At 46.2% G+C, this 26,829-nt stretch overlaps 1 protein-coding gene and 1 non-coding gene across 2 annotated transcripts in view; both read right to left on the bottom strand.

The window, feature by feature from the left end:
- LOC149352424 (uncharacterized) overlaps positions 1-26,829 on the bottom strand; it is a 72,357-nt gene that overhangs the window by 17,149 nt on the left and 28,379 nt on the right. The window lies entirely within an intron of this gene.
- On the bottom strand, positions 26,600-26,673 carry TRNAT-GGU (transfer RNA threonine (anticodon GGU)). Its single transcript has one exon. It is a non-coding gene; the product is annotated as a tRNA-Thr (tRNA).

Below are 26,829 nucleotides of genomic sequence, written 5' to 3'. Positions count from 1 at the left end.
GGGCCGGGCCTAGTCTATATATGTGGGCCCGTGAAGACCTCTAGCGACGAGTATAATAATAATCTAATCTAATATAATCTAATATAATATAGTCTAAATCCTGCGTTGTGCAGTTTAAGCTTTCCATTTCGGCGGTTGTGCTATTTCTACAGCATTTAACCAGCACAGCTTTCTCGCTGTATAGTCACACCCTCCATATTGCGTTATTTTTGGCTCATAGGAGGCGTGGACCCGAGATGGTGGGAGAGACATTCGCAAAAGTCTTGGACCAAACCGTTGCGTTGACGGGCCAGTGATTCGTTACGCCGCCAAGCAACCCTAAATTCGCCTCGTGTGGTAGAAGCCCACTTGTGCTGTGAAGAAACTGAAATTTAAGCAACTGAAAGGGACGGCGATAGACATTGATCAGTGTGTTTCACTTATTCCTTCTTTTCTTTTTTTAATAAAGGTGGCCAGCTGAAATGAAGAAGTTTTATGAATACCGCCAAGACGAGAGTCGCATTTGTCAGCGCCTGTCTCGTACACTGTTGAAACGTTCACCAGGTCAGAATAAGAGAAAGGCCCCGAAGAAAGCTTCGAGGGTTTGCGCGGCGCCGACCCTCGAACGCTCAGGGCTACCCTTTAACATCTGTCTGAATCAAAGATTGACTCAATGCCAGAAAAGCAGCTGGAGGCTTGGAGTTAAACACAGTCACACGTACTCATGGCATGTCCTTTGATTGTTGATAGAATGCAACTTATGAAAGCACTGTTTTTGAACATCTGATTCGGGTGAGCCATTCTTAGGAAGGAGAGAGTAATTCTCGCTCCCGCGGCTTCCCCGTGTTGCGTGTGCTGCTCATATCATTCGATGCCGACCAAACAGTCCCGGGACGAATCTGGGGAGGGGGGGAGGCGAGGGGGGAGGGGGGGGGGACACTCGCCCGCCCTAAGCGAAAGGGAGCGGGGGATCAGGACCACCCTGAGCGCTACTGGCCTGAAGGTTCCCAAAGTCATTGTTCAAGGCTGACCTGCTCTACGGGTGGCAACGACGGCATGTCTTGACTGGATAGGCGTACGTTTGTGTACGGTCGTGCTCAGTTTGAACATATTGAGCGCAGCTTGTTTCACAGTGAAATTTGCATCTTCGCCTCGAAGTGATCAGTATAAGTATGTTGGGTTTAAATCCGGAAGCGATGCATGGATTATGAGGGACGCTACGTTTACTTATTTATTTTATTTTGAATATCGCAAGGGCTCCTCAGGGTATTATACGGGGAAGGGGGGGGGGGGGGGGTTGGTATGTAAAGAATACACAGCATGACACAATGCAAGGTACATTATAAAGTAAAAGAGCACACAAATTCACAGCAAAAGCAAAGTAAATGCAGTGCAAAAATGCAAAAAAGTGCGCAAGAAGCTCAAAGTAAGGTTCCAAAAGGGCAAAACAGTGTTACAACCCAGTGCCAGATTCGAGAAACGATGTTAAAGTGGTTTGTAGTGGAGAATTCCACATTAATTTAGAACAGCTGTAGTTTTTTAACATGCACTGACGTCGTACAGCAAACGGACGTTTCGGTATTTCGCCTCCACCGATTGGCTCCACCTAAATATGGCCACCACGGCCGAAATTCAATCCCGCGAGCTTGTGATCAGCAGCGAAACTCGAAAGCCACTGAGCCACCGCGGCGGGTCGAAGTTTTCGATTGATTGCTTGATTGATTGATTTATTTATTGATTGATTGGTTGATTTATTTATTTATTTATTTATTTATTTATTTATTTATTTGTCTCTTGAGCCCGTTAAGTTTTTGTGTGAGTGGAAGGGAGCTTTGTAGCGGCGTTTGCCGTGTAAGTACGAATCTCTCGGAGACTGGATATGTTCGGCTCATCCAGGTGGCAGACTTCTCTTCCGCAGGGATTAGGCTCCAGAGCGGAGCTTTCCGTTTCGCGTTGGCATGGATAACATATCCTTCAACCATTTATGCTATTCAATCATTTATACTATTCATTATTTATGATTAAAGGCGCTTTTTTATCATCTCATCTATATATCTGCTTCGTAATACTTCAGGAGGGCGGACGTGGCCGATTGCTACAATCTCTTTGGCTCGCTCCGTTCACCGCCACAGCAGTTTGTTGTTGTTGTGTTGGGTTTATTGGCGCATAAGCAGCTAAGGCTATCATGCGCCAAGAACAAGGTATGGAAAAAATATGCTTCAGCAGAGTTTGAAAACAAAGTGGATAAAAACGTTGGTGTAAAGGGCATAAAAGTTATTTTACTAACTAGCTGATAAAAGACAAGAATTTTAAAAATGTCTGATAGAGAAACTTTTAAAGGTTGGGTTACCTCCGCAGACATCCTTGGCTCGGCAAGGATTTCGAGGCTCCCAACAACTCAGAAAAAGACCTCAGCCTCCTTCTCATGATTGAGAAAGTGGCTGAGGTGTATAACTGTATGCAGTGAAGAACAGGGTGAGTAAATTAGAGTTGATGAAGAATACTGGCTTCCCTTAAAAAGCTAAAAACACAGGGTATCCTGACAAGTGCATCTTCGCCTAAAATCAATGCTGGATGAAAAGGAATGTGTTCTTTGTAAAAGGTAGTAAAATGTTTTTTCCTTAGTGATTCAAGTTCTGTACATGAGAATAATATGTGGTTTATTGTTAGATCATCTCCGCACTTTTCACAAACAGGTTTGTCTTCTTTTGTAAGTAGGAAGTTGTGTGTGAGATGTGTGTGTCCAATACGGAGGCGGCATAAAATAACTTCGATGAAACGTTCTTGGTGGGAGCATGACTTCCATTCTTCTATAAATGGTTTTACTAAGTGGAGCTTATTATTACCTTCAATATTCCATTCAGACTGCCATTTATCTCTGAGCTTAAACTGTACTAACTTCATGCCATCTTTGTAGGGAATGTTCACTTTCTTTATTTCTTTGTTGCGAGCTTTTCCAGCACATTCATCTGCTTTCTCATTGCCAGCGATTCCAATGTGGCTGGGAACCCAGCAAAATTTTATGTCTTGTCCCTGTATTGTGGCGCTCGTTATGTTATGTATGATATCCCCGATTAGTGGCATCACTGCATTGCTATGGTGAAGTGAGGTTAGTATGCTCAGAGAATCAGTGTAAATGATACTGTTCTGAATGTTCTCATTTATTATTTTTTCTACAGCCAGTAAGACTGCGTAACACTCGGCGGTGAAAATGGATGCACACTCAGGTAGCCGTACTATTTTTTCCCAATTATTCTGAACTACAGCACTTCCCACGTAGTGCGCCGATTTTGATCCATCGGTATAAAATGCTTCGTATTCTCCGTATTTTTCGTTGAGTGCTAAATATTCTTGTAATATCTGTTCATGTGGTGTATGTTTTTTCCGAAATTGTGTTAATGTGAAGTCGCACACAGATGGTAGGCAGTACCAAGGCGGGAGTGGATCAGGTTTGCGGGCAATATTAGGTAATATGTTCATTATGTCTAGTTCTTGGCATTTCTCTTCAAAGCGGAGAAGGAGTGGTCTGATTGCTAGAGGTTTGTTGGTAAATAGTGTTCGAGATGGACACTTTGTAACGAGTGGGTAACAGATGTGTTTAGGCTGGGAACGGATCTTTAAAATGTATGAGCATGTGAGCATTGTTCGTCTGTCTGCAAGTGGTGGTTCAATGGTTTCTACGTAAAGGCTTTTTATGGGTGATGTCCTGTAAGCACCAGTTGAAAGACGCAAACCCATATTGTGCACAGGGTCCAGTCGCTTCAAGTACGACGGCCTTGCTGATCCATACACTATGCAGCCATAATCTAAAACGGAACGTACTACAGAGCGATAAATCTGTAGAAGGCATACCCGATCAGAACCCCAGTGTTTGCGTGAAAGGACTTTAAGTATGTTCAGTGATAGCGACGCCTTCTTCTTTAGTGCGTTTATGTGAGGCAGGAAATTAAGCTTTTTATCGAAGGTGATGCCTAGAAATTTGTGTTCTTTTTTTAACGGCAGTTTGGTTTGGTTTAGGTGTAATGTGGGATCTGTGTGCAAGCCTCGTTTGAGTGAAAAAAGTAATGCTACTGTTTTCTGTGGTGAGAACTGGAAACCATTCTTGTCTGCCCATGTTGCCAGTTTGTTGATTGTAAGTTGTACTTGTCTTTCACATGTAGATATATTGGAAGATGTGCACGCTATCTGAAGATCGTCGACATAGACTGAATATGTTATGGACCTTGGTATAATTTTGTTAAGAGAATTCATTTTTACAATAAAAAGAGTTGTGCTTAAAATACACCCTTGAGGCACTCCATTTTCCTGAATAAAATCCCTCGAAAGGGTTGAGCCTAGACGGACCTTAAATGAACGGTTAGATAAAAAGTCTTTAATGGAGTTCAGTATTCTGCCACGGATGCCAAGCTCAGCTAAGTCCTGGAGGATCCCGAACCTCCAGGTAGTATCATATGCTTTTTCTAAATCAAAAAAGACGCTAAGACAGTGTTGCTTGTGTATAAAAGCTTCTCTGACAGTATTTTCAAGGCGGACTAGGTGGTCTGTAGTGCAGCATCCCTTTTTAAATCCACACTGATGGATATCAAGAAGTTCACCAGATTGAAGAACAAAGGTTAGTCTTATATTTAGGACGCCACAGCAGTTTGCTACCTCATGATGAAATGACGCTCCCTTCATTGAAGTCACCCCGCAGGGGTGGAAGCGTCCTTTTATGCGAAGCATACTACTTTAGCTACCACTTCAGCCCTTCACCGTGGTTATGCGCCTCCAAATCACGTGATACACGACGTCACACCACGTGACACGATGACGTCACGACAGTAGAGAAACGGGGGCCCACCTCGCGCCGTCGCTGTGGTTGTGCGCCTCCAAATCACGTGATACATGACGTCACACCATGTGACACGATGACGTCACGACAGTGGAGAAACGGGGGCCCACCTCGCGCCGTCGCTGTGGTTGTGCGCCTCCAAATCACGTGATACATGACGTCACACCACGTGACACGATGACGTCACGACAGTGGAGAAACGGGGGCCCACCTCGCGCCGTCGCTGTGGTTGTGCGCCTCCAAATTACGCCACACGATGACGCTTCGCATTCTCCAGGCTTAACCAAGTTAAGCCTCAGCCATTTTTTTTTCCTTCTCTTCCTCCTTTAAATTTGCCAACTTGAAGTGTGATGAACCTTAAAGGGCCACTGACCAGGGTCCGGACATTTTTAAAAAACAAGCCCACTGCATAGATGAGGCATCGAAGATAACCTCTGCAAAATACTAGAGCCATGCGCGCCCCGAAAAGCTGCGAAAATTCAAATCAAAGCCCGCTCGTTCTTTCCTTCAACAAAAACGTCCCCGCCCCACTACTCTGAACCCCCTTGACGTCATGGGGTTTACTTTCGCTAAAGGCACTCCATTGGTGCATCGTTCTGACTGACGGGAGAAGGTTGGGCGTAGCCTTGGCGTCGCGTCGTCTGCACAGCGCTTTCCGCAGCGCCTTCTGTTTTGCCACATGCCTACAAACCCGCATGAAGGAACAACAAAAAAAAAAAACTGCGGAGTGCGGATGGAGCGTACGGCGACAGCCTTGAACCCTAGCCATAAAAAGTAAAAAATAGTAAAACTGAGTGAGTTGGCATTGTCAAAGCGTTGGCATTGTCAACTTTGCTGCAGAAACGCGACACTGGAGCATAGGCCATCGGCGTACATGGGGTAAATTGTCAATGACGATGAAAAGTGTTGAAGACGCGCATAACTGGATCCCTGGGTCAGTGGACACCTCAATCGCGCTTTCAGGTCGTGGCGATGGTGTCGACCTGCAATAAATTGTTCTTTCGCGCAATATTTCGTGCTTAGCAATGTTAAACAGCCAGCCAATTTTATTTTTTAGTCAAGAACTTTCGCTTTTTACTCTCCTTTAATTTTGCTATCTAGAAAAGCTGAACCGTATTTAAAATCTCGCCTTTTCCCAAATTAAGGGTGCAGTATGATCCAGCACATTAAAATTTATTCGCACATACATTTACAATTCGGTAAGTATATATAACTAAGCGCCGTCATCATCACTACGTCACTCCCGAAGTTAAAAAAGGCAACGCGACATGCGTTCATAAAAGTATTCAAAACGACCGACTCTTAGAGCTTAGCAGTCTTGACCCGCATCCTTAGCGCTTCTACGTGCGCGTACTCCTAACTACCACTGCCCATACTCGTTGTCATCGACGTATTATGTCGTTTGAGTGCTTTGAACAAAACTTTCGGCCTTCGCAATCTCAGAAAGTGTCGGGGAACTCATCGCACCTCTACTCGAGCAAGCCATATTGGAAAAGAGGTGCCTCGATGTGCGCGTGCACAAGCTATCCCCCCCCCGCCTTCAGAGTTCGGGCCAATGTGCTAATCGTTTTGAAATGGGAGCCAGTAGCCCTGTAGAGCAAGCAAAGGAGGTTTTCTTCGCAATGCCCTGGACCCGCTCACGTCCTTCGCTGGCTCTTTTCAGGTTTGTTCGGAACGTTTCGCTGTTTCCATCGCACGCGTTTTGATTATGTAGAGATTAATAATCGGCAGGAAGCATTTCATGCTCCTGAATTAATGTTCTTAATGTTTGGCTTACGTGTTTTCGGGACAACGGTATTTCCAACTCGACCTTTTCCATCGAACGCAATTTAGGTGCCATAGGAGGGCAGTGTCATGCGACTAAGCGGAAGGCCCACATTTTAAATGAAGGTAATGCCGAAAGCTTCAGTCAATAATCAAATTTCGCGATTGGCTTCTCATCGATGACGATCTCCTCCGGCGCACGGGAGGAATCTCGGTGCATTGGCTCAGATTTGCAAGTACGCTTTTATTTCGACCGCCTAACACGCGCTTGGCGCAAATGCCTCAATAGCCGGGGCCGTTTTTGTTCGTTTACCGCTGACCCACGCAAGGAAACCGGCAGCGGTTCGAACGTAAGCGACGGCTGGCTCGGCCGCACAGCTGCGACCGCTTATCGCGAAGCGCTTTACTCCAGCTGTCCGAAACGTGGGGCGACAAAACAAGCCAGCGGCGGATGGAAGGAGGGAGAGCGGGAAGGGCGCGGCCACCGATATCCAGCAGGGCATCGTCACACTGAGCGCGCCTCGCCGCGCAATCCCCGATTAGCGTCGCGTCGTCGCTAGACAGCTTGGCACCACGCGAGCAGGGAAAAAAAACGCCCGTGGGCCACAAACACGAGCGCGAAAACGGTGCCTGGGGGCGACCGTCGAAGGACGCGCGTCGGCGAAAAGGCGCTGGCCGATGGCGGCGCCGATAAGCGGCGCTCCGCGACGACTGCGGCGTCCCGGCGCGGTGGCAGGGCGCGATAGCTGTGGCCGATCCCGCCGGGGGCCCGCGGGAAGCGCACCGCCATCGTTCCTCTCGGCGCGACTACGCCAGCCACGCTGGCGCGTAGTCGGGCGGCGTTCGGCTCGGAACTGGCAGTGGTTCGAACGGGCCGCGCGCTCCAGATCTGCGCCGCCACCCGTTCTTCTCGAATGACGCGAGAGATAAATGAGGGAGAGAGTGTTCCACTCTCGGAATCGGTTGCACGAGCTTCAGTTTGAATACTTGCCCTCGAGCCGAGCACTTCGTGCGGAAACGGTCCTTCTCGATTCCTATCGATCAGACGAAACGCTTTTTGCTAGAACGAGCGGTAACAGTATGGACTGAATGTAGTGGAAATGGACTGTCTGGCAGTGCCAACAGCAAAGAAAGTTCGGCAAGTAAAAGCTTCCTGCTTCCTGACGTTAGCGTTCCTGCCCCACAGCGGGCCATCAATGTGGATGCTGTACTATCTTAAGTTCTTCGTGCTCACTTATTGAAATTGTTCCGATATGCGTGGACACAACATTCATGAAACATATGCGGGTGTTGTGCACCATTCAATGCAACCAACTCAGGTGCTGCTTGTGCCGTTGTTTTGTATGTGTTGTTTTATTGAGCAAAATTAGGCTGCTTTTTGGTATCCTTGGAAATGCCTCGTGCACCAAGCGCTCCAAACTATTGAACTAACGCTGTCGAGGAATTTCAGCGTGGACGGCCAGTCGCTGATGATTACGCACGTACGCGGATCTCATATCGATTATGTTAACTGGAGGACAACAAAAAAATCATTCTGTCTGATGTAGTATAGTAGCTGCACCGATGGTATTTCACGACATCCAGCTGGCGTGCTCATATGTTACATAACTAGAAATCTCTTTTTATCGGTAAAAACCATGTTTGCTTGAAACAGACAGGTGTCAACAAATATACTTTAACCTCATCCTGTCATAATGCATCATTTCATTTTTTTCTATGCCGCATTTTAAGCGGAGCGCTTTACATTCCAATAACACAGGGCCAACAACGATAGCCGGTCATGCTACTCGGCTATTCCCACTTTCTAAGTTGACGTAGAGCTTATTATGAACTTACGCTACCTTGACATATTTCATTACTAACTCCAGTTGCCTTAAACACAGGAAGACTGTCTACGGCAGCCATATATCTCGGGCGTCGTCCCTACCGCTCATGGTGCGTAGGCGGGCCATGCAGCCGCAAGCAATATGGCCCGGTTACGAGGGCGTCCGCTTCTTAACTAATAAATGTGAACGGTCGTATGGCACGCGACGATCTCAGCCGAGACATGGATCGCTCCATTTTACATCTGCTGGAAGCAGTATCTTTGGTAGCCATCTTTTGCGCCCGTTTAACATAAAAAAATTGCGCCTCTCCCGTAACCGAGAGTAGAGTAAGCATGAAATGTTTACGGGCCTAACACAGGCTCCATTGCTCGGCTTAAGCAGCTGTGATGGTGGCGGCATTGAAATCCAGGACGATGCAGAAGCGTACGCGGACACGACGAGACGCAGGCCTGACAAGAATGTATATGCAGCGCGTTCGAATACTCCGCGAGCGTGTATACATCTGCCTGCTAGAGGGGGAAAGGGCTTGAAGGTTGTTGTTGTTGTTGTGTTGTTGTGACTGAGAGAAGGATGAAAAGGAAATTGCACGGGCCTGCTTACTGGCTCAAGCCGAGCCACCACCGCTGCCTCGTACAGACAGAGGAGAGTGAAAAGATGACAGGAAAGAGAGAAAAAGGAAAGAAAAGACGCGCGTCGCAGCAACAACTGCGTCCGCCGGAGCGGACGCTGCTGAAAAAATCAGATAAGCGGCCGGAGCCGCGCTCGCCGAAGCGTGGACAGATACTCCCCAAGCGGCCGGTCTTTTACATGCGTGAGTGTGGGACCGCAGCGCCATCCTTGGGGAGGGAGCGAAAGTTTTCCGCCGAAAGCCATTCGCGCCCTGGAGCTCCCCTCTTTCTCTAAGCGGCCTTCTCTCAAAGCCCCTAAAAGATCACGTATGACAACGAAGTGTATTGTGGCATGTATGTGCTTTTTCCACGCGTTATTAGAAATCGGAAATTATAATTCCGTGCATTATCAAATGCACAGCTCGACTGATATCTTGATAAACATTGAGAACACACTGGCAGCAGTTATTTTTTGTGACTCGTTTGGAGAGCAACCGGCGCTTGTATCCCGGTCCCGTAGGAGGGCTTAGAGAGTCTCGTTGAATCTCGTTAAATCTCGTACGGTGCCCGGATGTTCTCGTTTCAGAGCCCGGATGAGTGGAATTCAGTGCCCGGATGATGGCTCTCGGTCCCGGCGTGACGTCACCACAATGCCGACAACGGGAGCTAAAAGCATTTCATGCTTAATATGTCATCCTCAAGCTGAAAATATGCTGTAACCTGCTCGCATGCAGACGGGAGTCGAAATTTCTTTGGTTATGCCAAGGCATCGCTTAAACAGGGCGCTTGCACTGCTTAGATGAAAAGAAGTAACGTCGACCTCAGGTACCGAGTTCTGCACTGTTAATTTTTTTCGTACGAAAGATACAGTTAAAGAGGGAGGGGTTAGAAGGAGGGAGATAGGAATGACTATGGGAAAGACTAGACAGGAAGACCACTGTTGTAGACGGGGAGTGCAACTGCATCTTTAGCGCCTCACCTGTCCCTCTTACATGGGGTCGTGGGCCGAGATGACCCCTCCGTTCTTAAGCCAGCGGTCGAAACGCGTTCAACACATAGCCAGTTTCCGACGTTTCCGGCCGTATCGAAGGTAGCCCACAGTGCGCAGGTTTCATTTCCCTATCGTGGCTGCATTTATCGATGTCCTGGGCTGTTCGCGATGTCCATGAAGCAGTTGCTTTGTTTTGGTACAGCAATTCTTCCGGCACGCGTGTTCACGAAGCCGCTGAATTTCCCAGATCGGTGGATCGCGCTAAGCTTTTAGTAGCCGAATGAAGGTGAACCTTTGTTTGTTCTGAAGCACAAATTCTTGTGAGCAACCTTGCCCTTCTTGCATATGGTGGTACAAAGCTTTCAAACCGTATGCTCTAATATTACGGGCAACAATGACTCTTCAGTGCTGGATCTGTCTGTCTGTCTGTCTGTCTGTGTGTGTGTGTGTGTGTGTGTGTGTGTGTGTGTGTGTGTGTGTGTGTGTGTGTGTGTGTGTGTGTGTGTGTGTGTGTGTGTGTGTGTGTGTGTGTGTGTGTGTGTGTGTGTGTGTGTGTGTGTGTGTGTGCGTGCGTGCGTGCGTGCGTGCGTGCGTGCGTGCGTGCGTGTCCGTGTGCGTGAGAGAGAGAGAGAGAGAGAGAGAGACCGACATTGTTAGCACTCTGCGCGGCGCTGACATGAGTAGAATTGGCCTCCAGTCAGTCACTAGACTCAACTAAATTTCGTCCTGTGTAGTTTATTTTGCTCCTAAAAAGTTTTCGCCCGCTTATGCGCACACGTGTGCGTTTCAGCGGGATGCTACGAGAGCTTTATAGAAACTTTGCGATTCCCTAACCTTCAACTTTTATTTACCATGACTTGACATCATTTTAATTTATTACTGATTGTCCGTTTTTTCAGAAACCATAAATATTAACCGCTTTCATAATGAGATGCACGCAAATGTGGTAAGCATTTTTACTTAATGTCCTCAAGCAAATCAAACCTCTAAGCACAGACCTAACTTTTAGTCCGAAAAAATTGCTGCAGACATTAAATGCTCGCTGTGGTATCACACTGTCAAAATGTCAGTGTGGGCATCAGATCGTTGCGTTGATATGATGTTGTTGTTGTTGCCTTGGTGGCATGGCACATGCCCATGACGGGGGATTGGCCAGGGTTCAGTGAGGAGAGCCCAAAGAAGTTAAATTGGTGCCAAGCTAATGGATTAACTTTGGTTGCCAAACTAATGATTTAACTTTGGGAAAGAATTCAGAGGAATTAAAGATAGAAGTATAGATTAAAAAAAATGAAAAAAGACTGAATTGGAGAAATAAATGGGCATAAAGATTAGAGAATTGAATACAAGAAAAATTGATGAATGATTTTGCAATGCGGAAATTTTGGATACCATTAGCAAGGGAACCTTCCGATAGCAATTATGTAAGTGTGGTGGAAAGCGCATTCTTGATGCAATGCGAAACCTCTAGCACTAGCACCGAAGGAGAGAAGGAGCGGAACCGACAAAGTCAGTCTCATTCGAGTAAGAGGAATTTCCAAATACGTCCTTCTCTGATATGCAAACCTCCGGCCGTAGAGTAGGAAATGCTCCAATGTTTCCACCTCTCCACAAGTTGCGCAAAGGTTTGAGGGACTGAACCCGCATCTGCACAAGTAAAGATTTAAGCGAGGGATTCTGCACCGCATGAGTGTCATCGCTACCTCACACTACCGAGATTTACATGCACGAACCGTCCATGGGTACGTGAGATGTTGGTAGTCCACGGTAGAGAGCAAGGGATCGTTGCACAGAATGGTAAGATACTTAAAGCGCTGAAAGCGAGACATTCCGAAAATGATGAGATTAGGGACGATACAGGCGACCGGTGCATTGAGAGCTGATTTTGCTAAGAAGTCTGCTGCATCGTTTTGAAAAATACTGCAGTGACCTGAGATCCAAACGAAGCGCACCTCTTTCACCCATCCAGGAATGAAATACTTTAATGAGCGGCTCAAGAGATTGTCCCGTTTGGACTCCATCGCCAACAAAACAGAGAGGCAATCTGAGAGAATATCACCTGGGAGACATTGGGGGGAATCTTTAAAGCAGCCAGCCCAAGAGCCATAAACTCCACTAGAAATATGGGAGTGTAATCCGGGACTCGAAGCGAATAACTCCAAGAGAGAGCCTCAGAAAAGATGCCAACCGCTGCCTTCTGGCCAGCCCCGGAGGCATCTGTAGCAATCAAACTGTGCTGGGGGAAAGTGTCAAGGTGTTCTGAGAGGAGACTAATTAGTGCCCTGGACGGCAGATGCTTTGCATTAGGTGGGAAAATATAATCAAAAGCAATATCTACAAGAGACGTTGCAGAACCTAGTCTGCGCACAAAACTGAGATCTACACCAATGATCGATAAAAGGTTTTGAGTAAAAACGACTTGAGGGAGGCGGAACCTTGGCCAATGATGACTAAAAAAGAGAACCGGGTGGAAAACAAAAATGGGTGTAGCCACATCAGAAGCAGACTCAAATGCCCGCAAAAAAAGTCCTAGCAGTTAGTAGCTGAAAACGAGAGTTAAGGTCGGGAATGCGAGCCTTCACGTAAAGAACTGCGGCGGAAACTGACTGAGGGAGACCAAGGCACAGGCGCAGTGCGCGCCTTTCTAACAGCATCAACGGACGAAGCTTGTATTTGGCGGACCCAGAAAAGAGTATGCAACCAAATTCCAAAATGGGTCTAACATAGGCCTTGTATAGGAGTGGGAGCGTGTCCCGGCGCATGCCAAATTTCCTATTGCTTATTCGAAGTAGCCGACCAAGTGCACGCTCTCCTTTCTCAACGTTAATCTTGATGTGGGGCCGCCAGTCCATACTAGCATCATAAATTACGCCTAGATACCGCAAGGATTCCACCTGCGGTATGTTGTCCGTGCGATAGTGTAACGATATATATAAAGGCATGTTGGACTGAAAAACTAAGACACTGCTTTTATGCACATTTAACACCAGATTAATGCTATTAAGCCAAACCTCGAGTGCATGGAGGTAAGCCTGAAGACAACGATAAAGGGCATGAATGTCTGTTGCCGAGGAAAAGAAGGCTATGTCGTCTGCATAACTGTAACGACAAGGTGGATGGGAATGTCACACATCAGAATATTGAAAAGAAGTGACGAAAGCACAGAACCTTGTGGCACACCTCTGGTCTGGGCATAGGTGTCTGAAGTGAAGGAGCCGTCAGTGCAAAAAAACTGCCGTCCTGCTAAAAATTCGCGGATCCACGCATAAACGTAGTACGGCGGGTGTAGTAATGACAATTTCGTGAGAAGGATGGAATGTTCAACACAGTCGTATGCTTTAGCAATGTCAAGCGTGCTAACGCTGATACTTCGTTGTTTCGCATAGCAAGGCGGATTCTGCTCTCTAAATCAACATGGGCAGACCATATTGAGCATCCGCGGCGACAGCCAATCTGGGCTGGACACAATGCGTTGATTTCTGAAACATGGTTTGATAGGCGGCTGTGCACAATTCTTTCCACGAGCTTTACCAAATTGGATGTTAGAGCTATCGGCCGAATGTTATCAAGATGGAATCCTTTCTTTGAGTCTTTTAAGAGTAATACTATTTTCGCCCCCTTCCAGGAGTGCGGCAGCCATGCAGCTTCCAATGAAGCGTTGACCAGATCGAGGAGGTCTTGAGTGAACTCTTGAGCTAAGATTTTCAACATACCGACCCTAACACCGTCCGAACCCGGAGCCGAAGATTGCATCGAAGAAACTACAGTTAATAGTCCTGATTTGTCAACCACCACGTAGTCTGAACAGGGAAAGGGGTCGAACAGGGGCACTCTTAGCTGCTCCTGAAAGCGTAATGCGAGCCCTTGTGCGACTCGCTCTAACTCATCTTTCGCCTCATGTGGCGACAGCACAACCGAGCTTGTTAACTGCATGGCTGAGGAGTGGACATTCCGTTCCATAAAACGGTACAAAGCCTTCCTATTGTTTGGGGCTGACAAAAATGTATTCAAATTTTGATTGTAGTCATCCTTTGCCTTTGCTATTGTTCTTTTAAACGAGGCCGAGAAAAATTTATAGTTGATCCAATTAGCAGGGCTCTGGTTATGCGAAAGGCTCTTCCATGCTGTTTTCCTACGGCGGAAGGCTGTCTCACACGCAGCGTTCCACCATGGGGATGGTGATTTATTACTAACAGCAGACCGCACAATGAACTGTGAACTCTCCGTAGCCTTCAAAACAGAATGAAACACTCGCTGAGCCCTGTCGGTTCCGTTGGAACAAACATCAGATGTAAGGGAGGCGCGCAAAGATGATTTGTAGGCTGCAATATTAACTAACTTTCGGACAGAACCATGATCATGGAGTGGGCGTACCAAGACGGTGAAAATAATTGGCAAGTGGTCACTAGACTTACCACTGTAAACTGTGGACCATGCCCCTATGCCTACCCCACCTGCTGCCAAGGACAAATCGAGAACTGAACGCGAAGTTCGACGTATGAAGGTTAGGCCCGAGAATTGCAGCAGCGCACATTATTTGCCGACATCCATGCCCATAAGATCTGACCATGAGAGTCAGTGTAGGTATCCCAGACAACGTGATGTGAATTAAAGTCTCCAGCAATAATGACCCTTTTAGAGTTGCCAAGCAAGCTGTCCAGGTGGTCTGTTCTGTTTACTCCCGCTAGATAATATACGTTAGCAACTGTGACAGGAGCACAGTACGGTAAAGTAAGATCAACAGCTAAGAGCTCGCAGTCAGGAAGCGTAGCCTTTTTATTAATTGATGCGCGGTGACACAGTTTTGAAGAAATCAGGGTCATTAACCCACCGCCCCTGCCATGTATGAGGTCCGCTCGAAAAACACGAAATCTATTTAATGAAAATGATTTTACAGAGAAGAGCCAAGTTTCTTGTAAGAGCACTATATCTGGATTATGGGAAGATAAAAGAAGTTTTAAATCTGTAAGAGAAGAAGCAAGAGATCGGCAATTCCATTGTAGAACCTTTACACCAGCCATGATAACTAGCCGAGAATAGAGGCTGAAACAGCCTATTTTAGCATATCAGACTTTGAGGAGACTTTAGCAGGCCCTTTTTTAGTCTTGAACTGGGGGACGGAGGACTTAGAGGGAGAGGTGGAAGCACGACGCTTCTGTGTAGGGCAGGTCATTTCCACATCAGTAGTACAGACACTGCTGCGAGGAAGACTAACTGGGATGCTATCGAGAGGTGGCACGGGAGTCGGTATATTGGAAGATGATGGTCCAATTGAACTTTCAGAACAGGCTTGAAGTGAAGTTGCCACTGGCGGCACAGCAGGTGGGGGGTGACAAACTGCCTGACTCGCAGCAATCTCATACAAAGCCTGAGTAAAGCTGCTGAGCATACGCTCTACCACAACTGACAGTGCTTTTTCGACGCTTGACACAATCTTTGCAGACAGCGTGGCTTCAAGGTCAGGAGCAGAGGAACACACAAGGCTGGCGTAAGAGTAATTTCTGCGGTTAAGGAGCGCATGATCGTCTGCTCGGGAACATCTATTTTGCTCAATTAATTCCAATAAACTCTGCTCTTGTGACCGTTTTTCGCAAGTGGCATCATCAGCACTGTGGGCGTTACTGCACAAGCAACAGATGGGTTGACCAGCAGTGCAGCTGAAGTCGGAAGAGTGTCCTTCACCACACACCCGGCAGATGAGGTTGCAACGGGTCCACGCGATATACAATAGGCCATATTTTCAGCTCAGAGGGGCAGGTGCGACCAGCAAAAGTTGTAATTACTGACTCTATGCAACACGCACTCCTGCGACCTCGCGCGAGCAGCGGTATACAGAAATAACCCCTGCTCCTGCATCCCTGAATTCCTCCAGAATTTCTTGGCTGGAAGATGACGGGTCCACTCCATGGACAATACCTTTGGTGCACGCAAGCTGTTCCGGAATGAAGGCTTTAACCGGAACAGCAGTAAAAGTACGACACCTTAGCAGATCCGACACACACTCAATGTTTGCCGACTTGCAAAGAATACCACGCCTCCCGAAAGGTCGCACTTCAGAAATGTCGAGATAGTGATTCGACAGACTCTTCGGTTCGTGCTGGATTGCTTTGGAATTCTTCATTTTTAGTACTCCATCACCTAACGGTACAAGCGCCACCTGAATTGCATCGACACCATTCCTCCCAAATTCAATCAGAGGCAAGCTTTCGACCGGCAGCCTGGCGAACCAGGCTGCCGAGCCCCCACCCGGGGAGGTGAAAGCCATGCCTACAGCCAGGGCAAAGGCAACCTCACATTACTCAAATCTACAGTGCTACCCTGAATCCTGACCAAAAAAACCCCGAACGTGGAACGGCCTCACCAAACAGAAACGCCCGGCACCACCAGGAACCAAAGCAGATAGGCAGGCAGTCCGAGGAGACGCAGTCCGGCTAGCGCAGCGTAGTCTTGCTTCTTCCTTTTTATCCTGCCTTCAAAGCCCCGAATACGCACGTGCCGAAAATGAACTTGCTCAGCTCTCAGTTTCATCTAAATTTGAAGAAGCTGCTGACAAGCGCACGTGTTCATTTTCGAAACGAAGCTGCGCTAATATGCAAGAAGGCTTAATCTAACGCTATAATTATACGAACAACCTATTCGGATTTAGTGTATTTCTCACCAAATGCACATTTAAACTGTGCCTGTAAATTGTCTACACTGTAACGAATTTTTAGCGATAATCGGAGAAAAAAATTCTCCCGTGTCGCCTGCAGAAAAAAGGAAAAAAAAAGGACCGGATTAGAGAAACAAGCAACCAGAACGAACCTGCTTCCACAAACCGTTAGTATCTGATCACTCGTCGGTGGAATTGGTGTGACCTCCATTGCGACAGAGAAGTGCTCCGCTCGAACCTCTTGAGGAATAGTGGCGCCACCTTCCGAACACTGGCGAAGACAGGAGAAGGAATGAAGCAGTTGTCTGGCAAGGGATTTTACTTAAAAGGCTCAGACGTCACGGGCAAAACAAAGAAAAAATGTTTTCGTTATGTGATTTGATTAGCAGTGACTAAGATGTCTTCATACAAGTCAGCTTGCGTCAGTGGAGTGTCTAATAACGCAACAAAAAGATTGCAGAGTCCCATCAAATAAATTTGCAATGCAATACAGATTAGGCACACACGAAAATCTCCCCTGTTCAAGCAAATACTTGTGTTTTCTGTGCATAGGTTGAGGAAAAGTGGCTCCGAAAAAAAATCCTAACCTGTCCTGCAGTGTGCTTCGGGCGCCGTGAGGCCCAATTGAAACGCTAAATTAAGCCGCCGCGGTGGCTCAGTGGCTATGGTGCTCGGCTGTTGTCCCGAAAGACGCGGGTTCGATCCCGGCCGCGGCGGTTGAATTTCTTTGTAGGAGAAATTCGAGGCCCGTGTGCTGTGCGATGTCAGTGCACGTTAAAGAACCCCAGGTGGTCGAAATTTCCGGAGCCCTCCACTACGGCGTCCCTCATAGCCTTAGTCGCTTTGGGACGTTAAACCCCATAAACCAAACCAACGCTAAATTTTCTTCATATTAGCCGCGTCTCTCCGGCACCTGCCGCGGCCACTTCCACCGCGCCTGTGGCAGTGCCATCCACGCCCCAGGCCGAGACAGCGAAAGCTGCTCTGCCAACTACAAGCCAGGGAGTGCCGGCCCACAGGTCAGCATCCCGCAGGACTTCCCCCCGTCGGGGGAGGCCTGACACCCACACACCCGCGGCTTCTTCGCGGTCGTCCAGCACCTCTTCCGAGGTGATGGACCAAACTCCCAGCCCGCCTGCTCTACAGCGGCGGAACAGCTCTCTTGAGCGAAAAAAAGGCAGGGCTACCATAACGGCCCCAGAACATAAGTAAACCTCTCGTTGCTCCTACCCCAAAACATAAACATGGCTTTTCTAGTTCAGTGGAACTGTAGAGGAATATTGAGGAATTACGATGACATAAAAAACATTTTAGGGTCAATGTCACCCGTAGCCTTAAGTCTCCAGGAAACCAATCTAGGTCCACAACATATGAACATCCTGAAGCATTATAAAACTTTTAGACGAGATCGTGAGCAGGCAAATAGACTCTCTGGAGGCGTCGCGATTATCTTACAAAGCGGCATTCCTGCTCGAGAAATAAAACTCAGAACAAAACTTGAAGCCGTTGCTGTCAGTGTCGTCAGCCATAAAACAATTTCTCTCTGTTCTGTATATATTCCTCCACATTCTACATTAACAGTCCACGATTTACAAGAACTTATCAATGAACTTCCAGAACCGTATCTAGTAGTTGGGGACTTTAACGCTCACTCCCCTTTTTGGGGAAGCGAGCACTGTGACTCTAGGGGTCAAATAATCGAAGATTTTATCCTCACAAACAATGTATGTCTTTTAAATACAGGAAAAGCCACCTACTGCTCCCCTGCCTCGGGGAAAATGACCTTTTTAGATTTGTCTTTTAGCTCACCTTTTGTTTTTAATGATTTTAAATGGTATGTCATTGACAACCCATATGGCAGTGACCACCTCCCTATACTAATCACTTTAACTTCCTCACCAGAAATAATCCCAACAAAACCGCGGCGCTGGAAACTGCATTTAGCAGACTGGGGACTTTTTAAAGCAAAAGCCACCTTAGAAAATATACTTTTAGATAATTTAAGCATTGACCAGATAAACGAATTGTTCACAAATTGTATTATAACCACCGCACTCACAGCTATTCCTCAGTCGTCAGGAGTGGCGCGACAAAACCATAAAGTATGGTGGACAAAGGACTGTAAGGAAGCCAAAAAACAACAAAACAGAGCTTGGGGTAAATTCCGCAGGTATCCGACACATGAAAATCTCGTTAATTTTAAGAAGGCAAGAGCCAAAGCTCGGTACGTCCGTCGGTGTGCCGAGAAAGCATCATGGCAGAGTTATGTTTCATCCATTAACAGTCAGATGACACCTAAAAAAATGTGGGAGCAGGTTCGCAAATTAAATGGAAACTTTTCACCCTTCACAATTCCTTTTTTAACAACACCTGGCACACAAACAAGCATAGGGGAACAGGCAGACATACTGGGAGAACATTTCGCTGCAGTTTCAAGTTCATCACACTATACACAGTCTTTTTTAAAACACAAAAACACTGCCGAAAGACAAAGACTTCCAACTAGTGGAGGTGCAAACCAAAAATATAACAGTGTGATTACCCTCCAAGAAATAAATACAGTACTGTCTGCTGGTAAAAAAACTGCTCCAGGACCCGACCAAATCCACTACGAAATGCTGGCACTTCTATCTCAACCTGCCGTAGAGGCACTTTTAAGGTTCTTCAACATAGTTTGGATATCAGGCAAAATACCTGAGGCCTGGAAAAAAGCTATTATTGTACCGTTTCTTAAACCTAGTAAACCCCCAACCTCTCCTAGCAGTTATAGACCCATAGCCCTGACCAGTTGCCTCGCCAAAACCTTCGAAAGTGTCCTAAATATAAGACTAACCTTTGTTCTTCAATCCTGTGAACTTCTTGATATCCACCAGTGTGGTTTTAAAAAGGGATGCTCCACTACAGATCACCTAGTCCGTCTCGAAAATACAGTCAGACAAGCTTTTATACACAAACAACACTGTCTTGCAGTCTTTTTTGATTTAGAAAAAGCATATGATACTACCTGGAGGTTCGGAATTCTTCAGGACTTAGCTGAACTTGGCATCCATGGCAGAATGCTGAACTCCATTAAAGACTTTTTATCTAACCGCTCATTTAATGTCCGTCTAGGCTCGACCCTTTCGAGGGATTTTATTCAGGAAAATGGAGTGCCTCAAGGGTGTATTCTAAGCACAACTCTTTTTATTGTAAAAATGAATTCTCTTAACTAAATAATGCCAAGGTCTGTTATGTATTCACTTTATGTAGACGACCTCCAGATAGCTTACACATCCTCCAACATATCAACATGTGAAAGACAAATACAGCTAACAATAAATAAACTGACAACATGGGCAGACAGAAATGGTTTCAGATTTTCCCCACAGAAAACAGTGGCCATTCTGTTTTCACTCAAACGAGGCTTACAGGCAGACCCCACCCTACACCTTAACGAAATAGATTTACCAGTAGAAAATAAACATAAATTTCTAGGCATAACATTTGACAAAAAACTCACTTTCCTGCCTCATATTAACACATTAAAAAAGAAAACTTCCCGATCACTGAACATACTCAAAGTCCTTTCACATAAACACTGGGGTTCTGACAGGGCAGGGCTTCTAAAAATTTATCGCTCTGTGGTACGATCCTCATTAGACTATGGTAGTATAGTATATGGTTCAGCAAGGCCATCGTACTTGAAACGACTGGACCCAGTGCACAATTTAGGTTTACGTCTTGCAACTGGCGCTTACAGGACGTCACCCATTAATAGCCTCTACGTTGAAACAAATGAACCATCTCTTACAGATAGAAGAAGCATACTTACATGCTCATACGTCCTAAAAATCCGTTCCCTACCAAAACATATCTGTTATGAAATAGTTACAAAGTGTCCATCCAGAACACTTTTTAATAATAAACCACAAACTACCAGACCACTCCTCTTGCGTTTTGAAGAGATGTGCGAGAGTCTCGGTGTACTGAACACATTACCTAACATTGCGCTCAGACGAGAGCCACTACCTCCATGGTACAACTTCCCTGCAATATGCGATTTCACTCTCACACAGTTTCACAAAAAGCAAACCCCGCAACAACATATAGTACAAGAATTTCTTGCACTGGAGGAAAAATACAATGGTTTTACGGATTTTTATACGGACGGTTCAAAAACAGCCACCTACGTAGGAAGTGCGGTAGTACGAGGGCATGAGAATGAAATAATCAGACTTCCACAGTGTGCATCAATTTTCACAGCCGAATGTTACGCTGTATGCTTGGCTGTAAAAAAAATAGTAAATGAAAACCTCAGAAACAGTATTATTTACACGGACTCCCTTAGTTTACTTACAGCTCTCCACTCTAGAAATGCAATTGCTCCGATGCTTGGTGACATAATACACAACATAACAAAAGCCATAGCTCAAGGAAAAAACATAAAACTTTGCTGGGTGCCGAGTCACGTCGGAATTAAAGGCAACGAGAGAGCAGACCTCTGCGCTGCGCAGGCTCGTAGCAAACAAATAAAGAAAGTAGACATTCCCTTTAAAGATTGCATGAACTCGGTACATTGTGAAATAAGGAAAAAATGGCAGTCCGCTTGGGACAATGAATCAAACAACAAACTACACTTTGTAAAACCAGTTTTAGGCGAATGGAAATCTTGCACCCACCAAGAACGCTTCAAAGAAGTCATTATTTGTCGTCTTCGTATAGGACACACGCATCTGACACACAATTTCCTACTGTCAAAAAAAGAACCTTTTTGCGAAGAATGCGGAGTTGAAGTTACAATTAACCATATTTTATTCACTTGTATGAAATTGGAAAAACTAAGGAAAAAGTACTTTGCTCAATTTTATAACGAATACATCCCTTTTCATCCCGCACTGCTTTTAGGAGATGATGCAATTGTTGATATATCATGTGTTTTCAGCTTTCTTAAAGAAACTGGATTTTTTAAGTGTCTCTAAATTTTTACCCACAGGTCTGTTTTAATTATAATACACCTCAGCCACTTTCTCACGCCTGAGAAGAAGGCTGAGGTTTTTAATTTTGGTTGGTTGGGAGTCTCAGTGTCCTTGTCCAGCCAAGGATAGCTACTGAGGTTTCCCAGCCCCGTTTAAAGCTTTTACTAGTAGCCATTTTTAAAATTTGCGTACATGTTCAAAAGGTAATATTAATGTCTGAAGGCCTTTACACCAAGGATGACTTTTTACATATCTCTAATATTCAAAAATAAACTTTTACAATACCTTGTGTTTGACGCATGATGGCCTCAGTTGCCTATGTGCCATAAAACCCAACACAACACAACTTCTTGGAGTTGACATCAAGTTTCAGGCAAACGATGAGTTGCCCTACTAAGGACTGAACATGGTGGAAATCAGTAAGATGCCTTTTCACGGTAGAAAAGCGCGATTACGGCACGTATGCCGACGCTGAGAGTGGATTAAGAACGGGACGTGTGGATGTATACCGTAACGCAAGAACAGTGCATTGTCGTTTGATGACGCCGTTCTCTAGGCTGAAATATTTACTAGGACAGCTTGCACTGCACTGTCTCGAACTGCTCACTCACTGGCAACATATCTTGCGCCACTGTCACGAGTAGCACAACTATGACTACGTGCAGCAGATCTGGTGACGATTTTATGACGTTCCGGCCAGCGTATATTAAACAAGACACCTCAGTCACTACGCCGGTAGGCCTTCAAAAGTCCTTGAGTGTACTGTACACGTACCGCTCAATATGGGCAGGATACTGTTCGAATTTTGTTTACTATCTGCCCTGAGTGAACTTCCCAATAAAAATTATACTCATATTGTCCTCTAATCTTTCAAAGGTTTGGGCAACACAATTTCGCAAAAAAAAATGCATGCATGTAAAGTTGTCTGGCTGCTTGATTTCTGTAAATATAAGTACAGATTCCTGTCGTTCTTGCTCTTAGTATTTCATGTCTCCCACATTGTAGGCATAATATTTATTTCATGTTTTACTATATTTAGCGTGAATTCCATCTCCGGCTTATTTTTGCATTATGACTGAGTGTTTTACGTTCGTTTATTAACCACTCGGCATTGCAATTATGTCACCTGCTATAACTACGCTGTACCCCTTATTTGGCGTATGGTAGAAACGACGGGTATCTGTGACCGATCTGAGAATTGCAGTACCGGGTTCGGGCATGTAAAACCAAAAAACGCCCTGAATACCTCGAGGTGCTTCAGTAGTATTTTACAAAGTGTGGCCCTATGTCTCGTCCTGTTGGCATTCCCACTCATCCCTTATGAAGCATCATCCTGGCACGCGGTACGCACATTTCATTTTTGAAGTCGTATAAACTCTTTAAAGAGCGAAAGTACACAAATCTAAACTTTTTCACGAAAACGCAGATGGAATCAGCGTGCGCAGTAAACTGCTGGGATGTTTCCTCTCTCATTACGTGAACGCCCCTGTACGGGTAAGTGCGATTACTGAGCCATTCGTTCTTCATACAGAAATCAGCGTCCCGCTGACAGCAGATAGTTTCGGCGTATCCCTTTTATCGGTGTTTTCTTCCTTCAACAACAAAACGCCCTTAACAGCAACGAGGTCTTGTGTGCTACTCCTGAAACGTATTATGTTCGAGCTAACGAATGCGCGCAAGTATTGCTTTTGAGACGGCTCCGTTGAAATGGCGAGTAAGATTTCGCCCGCAGGGGGGATTGCAAGCACAGCACCCCCCTTGGGGCAGGCGCACAAGAGAAGAAAATCGCGCGCGCCATGCCCCTTTGTTTACGGCACCAGAGCAGCTGCCCACGGCGTCACGTTTGAGTGCGCGCTTCGTGCCATCGTAATGAGACTCGTTAATTATAGCAAATGAGTCCTCAAGCCCATCCGCGGGCGGATAAGGCCGTCAGATAGAAACTCATCGTGTCTGCATCGTGCTTTCAGCTCGCCAGCACAACGGATTCAGCCATCGCAAATCCGGGTTAAGATGACTAACGACAGCACTCGAAAGGAAGATCGCATGACATAATCTCTCTCAGTTTGTGTGACTACCGCGGCATTTCTGCGGGAGCGAAGTGCTGGCGTTCCCACTTGTAGAAACCTGATATCAACTAGTTCCTGGCGGCATTTTTGAAAAAAAAAAATAGAAAACAGTGTTTATTCTTTGCCAAGAGATGCAAAGAATGGTGCAAAGAAGAGGTCAAAGAGAGAGAGAGCGAATGTAAATAAAAGTTAAGTAGCTGCAATTCACTCCCGCTTATAGTGCAGCCATTCGTTCGCGCACTGCGAACGCGTCAACGCTGGTCCTCTATAACTTTAATTATTGATACAATGTATAAAGATTGAGCTGCCGAAGTAGAATAATTACAACGCCATTTCAATTTAGCAGGCAGCTGTCAGAATAAATGAGTACTAGAATGTCTCTCGGAAAAAAAGCAGAGAGTAATAATATCGTACCGTTATTGTGCGCAGAATTTACACCACTCCAGTCTAGAGACGTGCACAGTGTTCAGTATTAGGCTGTCAGGATTATTTTAACAATAAACGACGAGCAGTACATGAAAGCCCTTCTTGGACGCAGGTTATGCCAACCAGGAGGACACAAAATAAGCAGATAATTGCCGCCGTCGATCGCCTATCAGCTCGTGGACCCAATGAAGAACTGCTCATGGAAATCCGAGAACTACATCACTCTGCCACCAACAAGGGACATTATAATGCCTACCAATTGCTACCAGTACATAGCGGCATCGCAGGTAATCATCGCGTGGACAAGGCCGCGCGAACTGCCCATCACGACGGTGATTGTTTATCGATCCAAATGTCGAAAGTGGACGCAGCGGGTAGGCTTCGGACACTTGGCGCGAGATCACGCTTGACTCGTGGAATTTCCGACAGTTTTCGAATCCACGTCATGTATCCCTGGATCCTGACCTGTAGCTCCGGCTTCCACCCGGCCTACCACGAGGTGAAGCAACTTTTCTGCGCCGCCTGTGCCTTGATGTCGCATTCACAAACTCGCGAACTCGTTTGTTATCTGCATGGCAGATAACAGTGCACCTGCTATCTGCAGATGCGATGAGGCCATAGAACATATTTTTTTGTATACATGTCCCGCATATAGTGCGGAAAGACAGTTTCTATGGCGTGCGCTGGAGCGCCTTGATCCACGCCCGCGGACGGAGACGATTCTCGGGCAGTCAGCCGGTGGAGGCCTGCCAAGCATTGCTCCGTTTCTTGAGAGCGCCGTGGGCCTGCATGGTAGGCTATGACTTTTCCGCGTGCTTTTTGCCTTCTGACTTCAATTTTCTCTAACGCACTATCCTCCTTCACCTTGGTATCCCCTCATCTCTTTCCCCCGTGCAAGGTAGCAAACCTATTTATTCCCTCGGTTAACCTCCCCGCCTTTCCCTTCCTGCATCCTCTTTTAGTCACCGCAGTTACGATGCTCTTATGTCAGAAAATTAAAGATGGTCTCATCCCTAATCTATATCATTTGGTAGACCTATCGCAGCATGCCGGTGTTTCGAGATATCCACCGTCAAATTTTCAACTCAATCTGTGTTACGCAAGAAAAAATGAGAAGATCGGCTAAAAACTACTTCCCGTTGTGAAGCAGCTGTTGCGTATTGCGTTTCGCCTTCCAACAGCGCAGAGCGGCAGATTAAAATGATAATTGTTCCCATTTCACTTACTGCTCGTGAAACAGAAAACGCCACATTCATCAGCTACGTCACGCCGGGTAGGAGTTTTCGCGCCAGTCAGCGCCGTGCTGCATACTGGTTATATTCGTAACTAGGCGGCTTGATTCAAAATTTTTCAGGCAGGTGTCCAGGAACACAGGAGTGATATGAAGGTTATACCTAAAATAATGGTCTGGAAATACGACCACCTCAGTGCCAACGTGCTCGCTAACTGCAATGAGTGAAAAGTTTACTAATAATTTTGGTTAATATCGAGATGGACGGCAGCGATTATACCCTCAATTTGTGCACGCCTGGGCACGTAATCTCTGTACGAAAAGGGATTTTGTGCGGTGCTCATCGTTTGTTTTCAATAAACAGTGAAGGTCTAATTTTGAACATGCGTAGCGTGCACAGAGCACCTGAATATCGTTTTGCCCCTGGTTGATGCTAAAGCTAATACGCAATTCGTCGGCTATAGCTGAGCGAAACATTATTAGACCGGCCTTGATTTTCCCATGGGAACGACGAATTAAACTGGAAATTGTAAATAGCCAGATTTAACATCCTGAAGCGACACACTTGCAATGAGGGACGCCGTGGAGGAGGGTTCCGGAATAATTTAGATCATCTCGGTTTCTTTGGCGTGCACTGACATCGCACAGCCTACGAGCGTGTTTGTATTTCGCCTCCACCGAAATACGCCCTCAACAGCCCGGATCAAACCCGCGACCTTGGGATCAGCATCCGAACGCCAAAGTCACTGAGCTACCACAGAGAGTAATGACGAATTAAAACTTTCCTACACAACTCGTAGCGCTCACAAACTGAGCCTATACGGAGCACAGAGTAAGCTTTCGTTTCGTTTCCTACAGCCAGCGCGTTTATTCTTCATCACCGTCTGCTCTCCACGCATCGCTGCCGGAGCCATCTGTCAAAATAGCAGTGAACGTTGCGTTATACGTGTGTTACCGGACAGTGATCGCGACAGGCGAGGCAGTTTTCCCGGAGTTTCATAGTGGAGAGAATGTAGAAGGAATTCGAGTAAAGGCAAACGATTACAAATGACATCGTTCGTTTATTTATCTGCTCTTAAGGCGCATTTTGAAAGAATTATTTCGGAACGACAGCTCTTGCAAGGTTGATCAAATGTTTAGGGGAATCCCCCAGGGTGGAGTAGATTTGTAATAAGGGAGTAGTTACTCATTGATGTCCACCCAAGCGCAGCCATACGGCTACAAAGGAAAGCTATACAGCTTTCTCAGAAACTTCGCAGTTAAAGAAAAATTCGTCCTGGTCCGGGGTTCGAACCCGGGACCACCGCTTCACCGGAGCAGTCGCTCTACCAACTGAGCTAACCAGGACGGCAAGCTTATAGTAGGGTGAGAGCGAATTGATCAATAACTCGAAGTGGGAACAGTGTTGACCAAATGTTTAGTGGACATGTTTGTAGCCGTATGGCTGCGCTTGGGTGGACGTAATGAGTAATTACTCCCTTATTACTCTTGCAAGGTGTCCTA

Source organism: Amblyomma mixtum, chromosome 3 (genome assembly GCF_055824585.1).
Source record: "Amblyomma mixtum isolate Tamu chromosome 3, ASM5582458v1, whole genome shotgun sequence".
In the NCBI taxonomy this organism is placed as follows: domain Eukaryota; kingdom Metazoa; phylum Arthropoda; class Arachnida; order Ixodida; family Ixodidae; genus Amblyomma; species Amblyomma mixtum.
The sequence above is the reverse complement of the archived record's forward strand: the minus strand, read 5'-3'. Positions and strand labels throughout refer to the sequence as shown.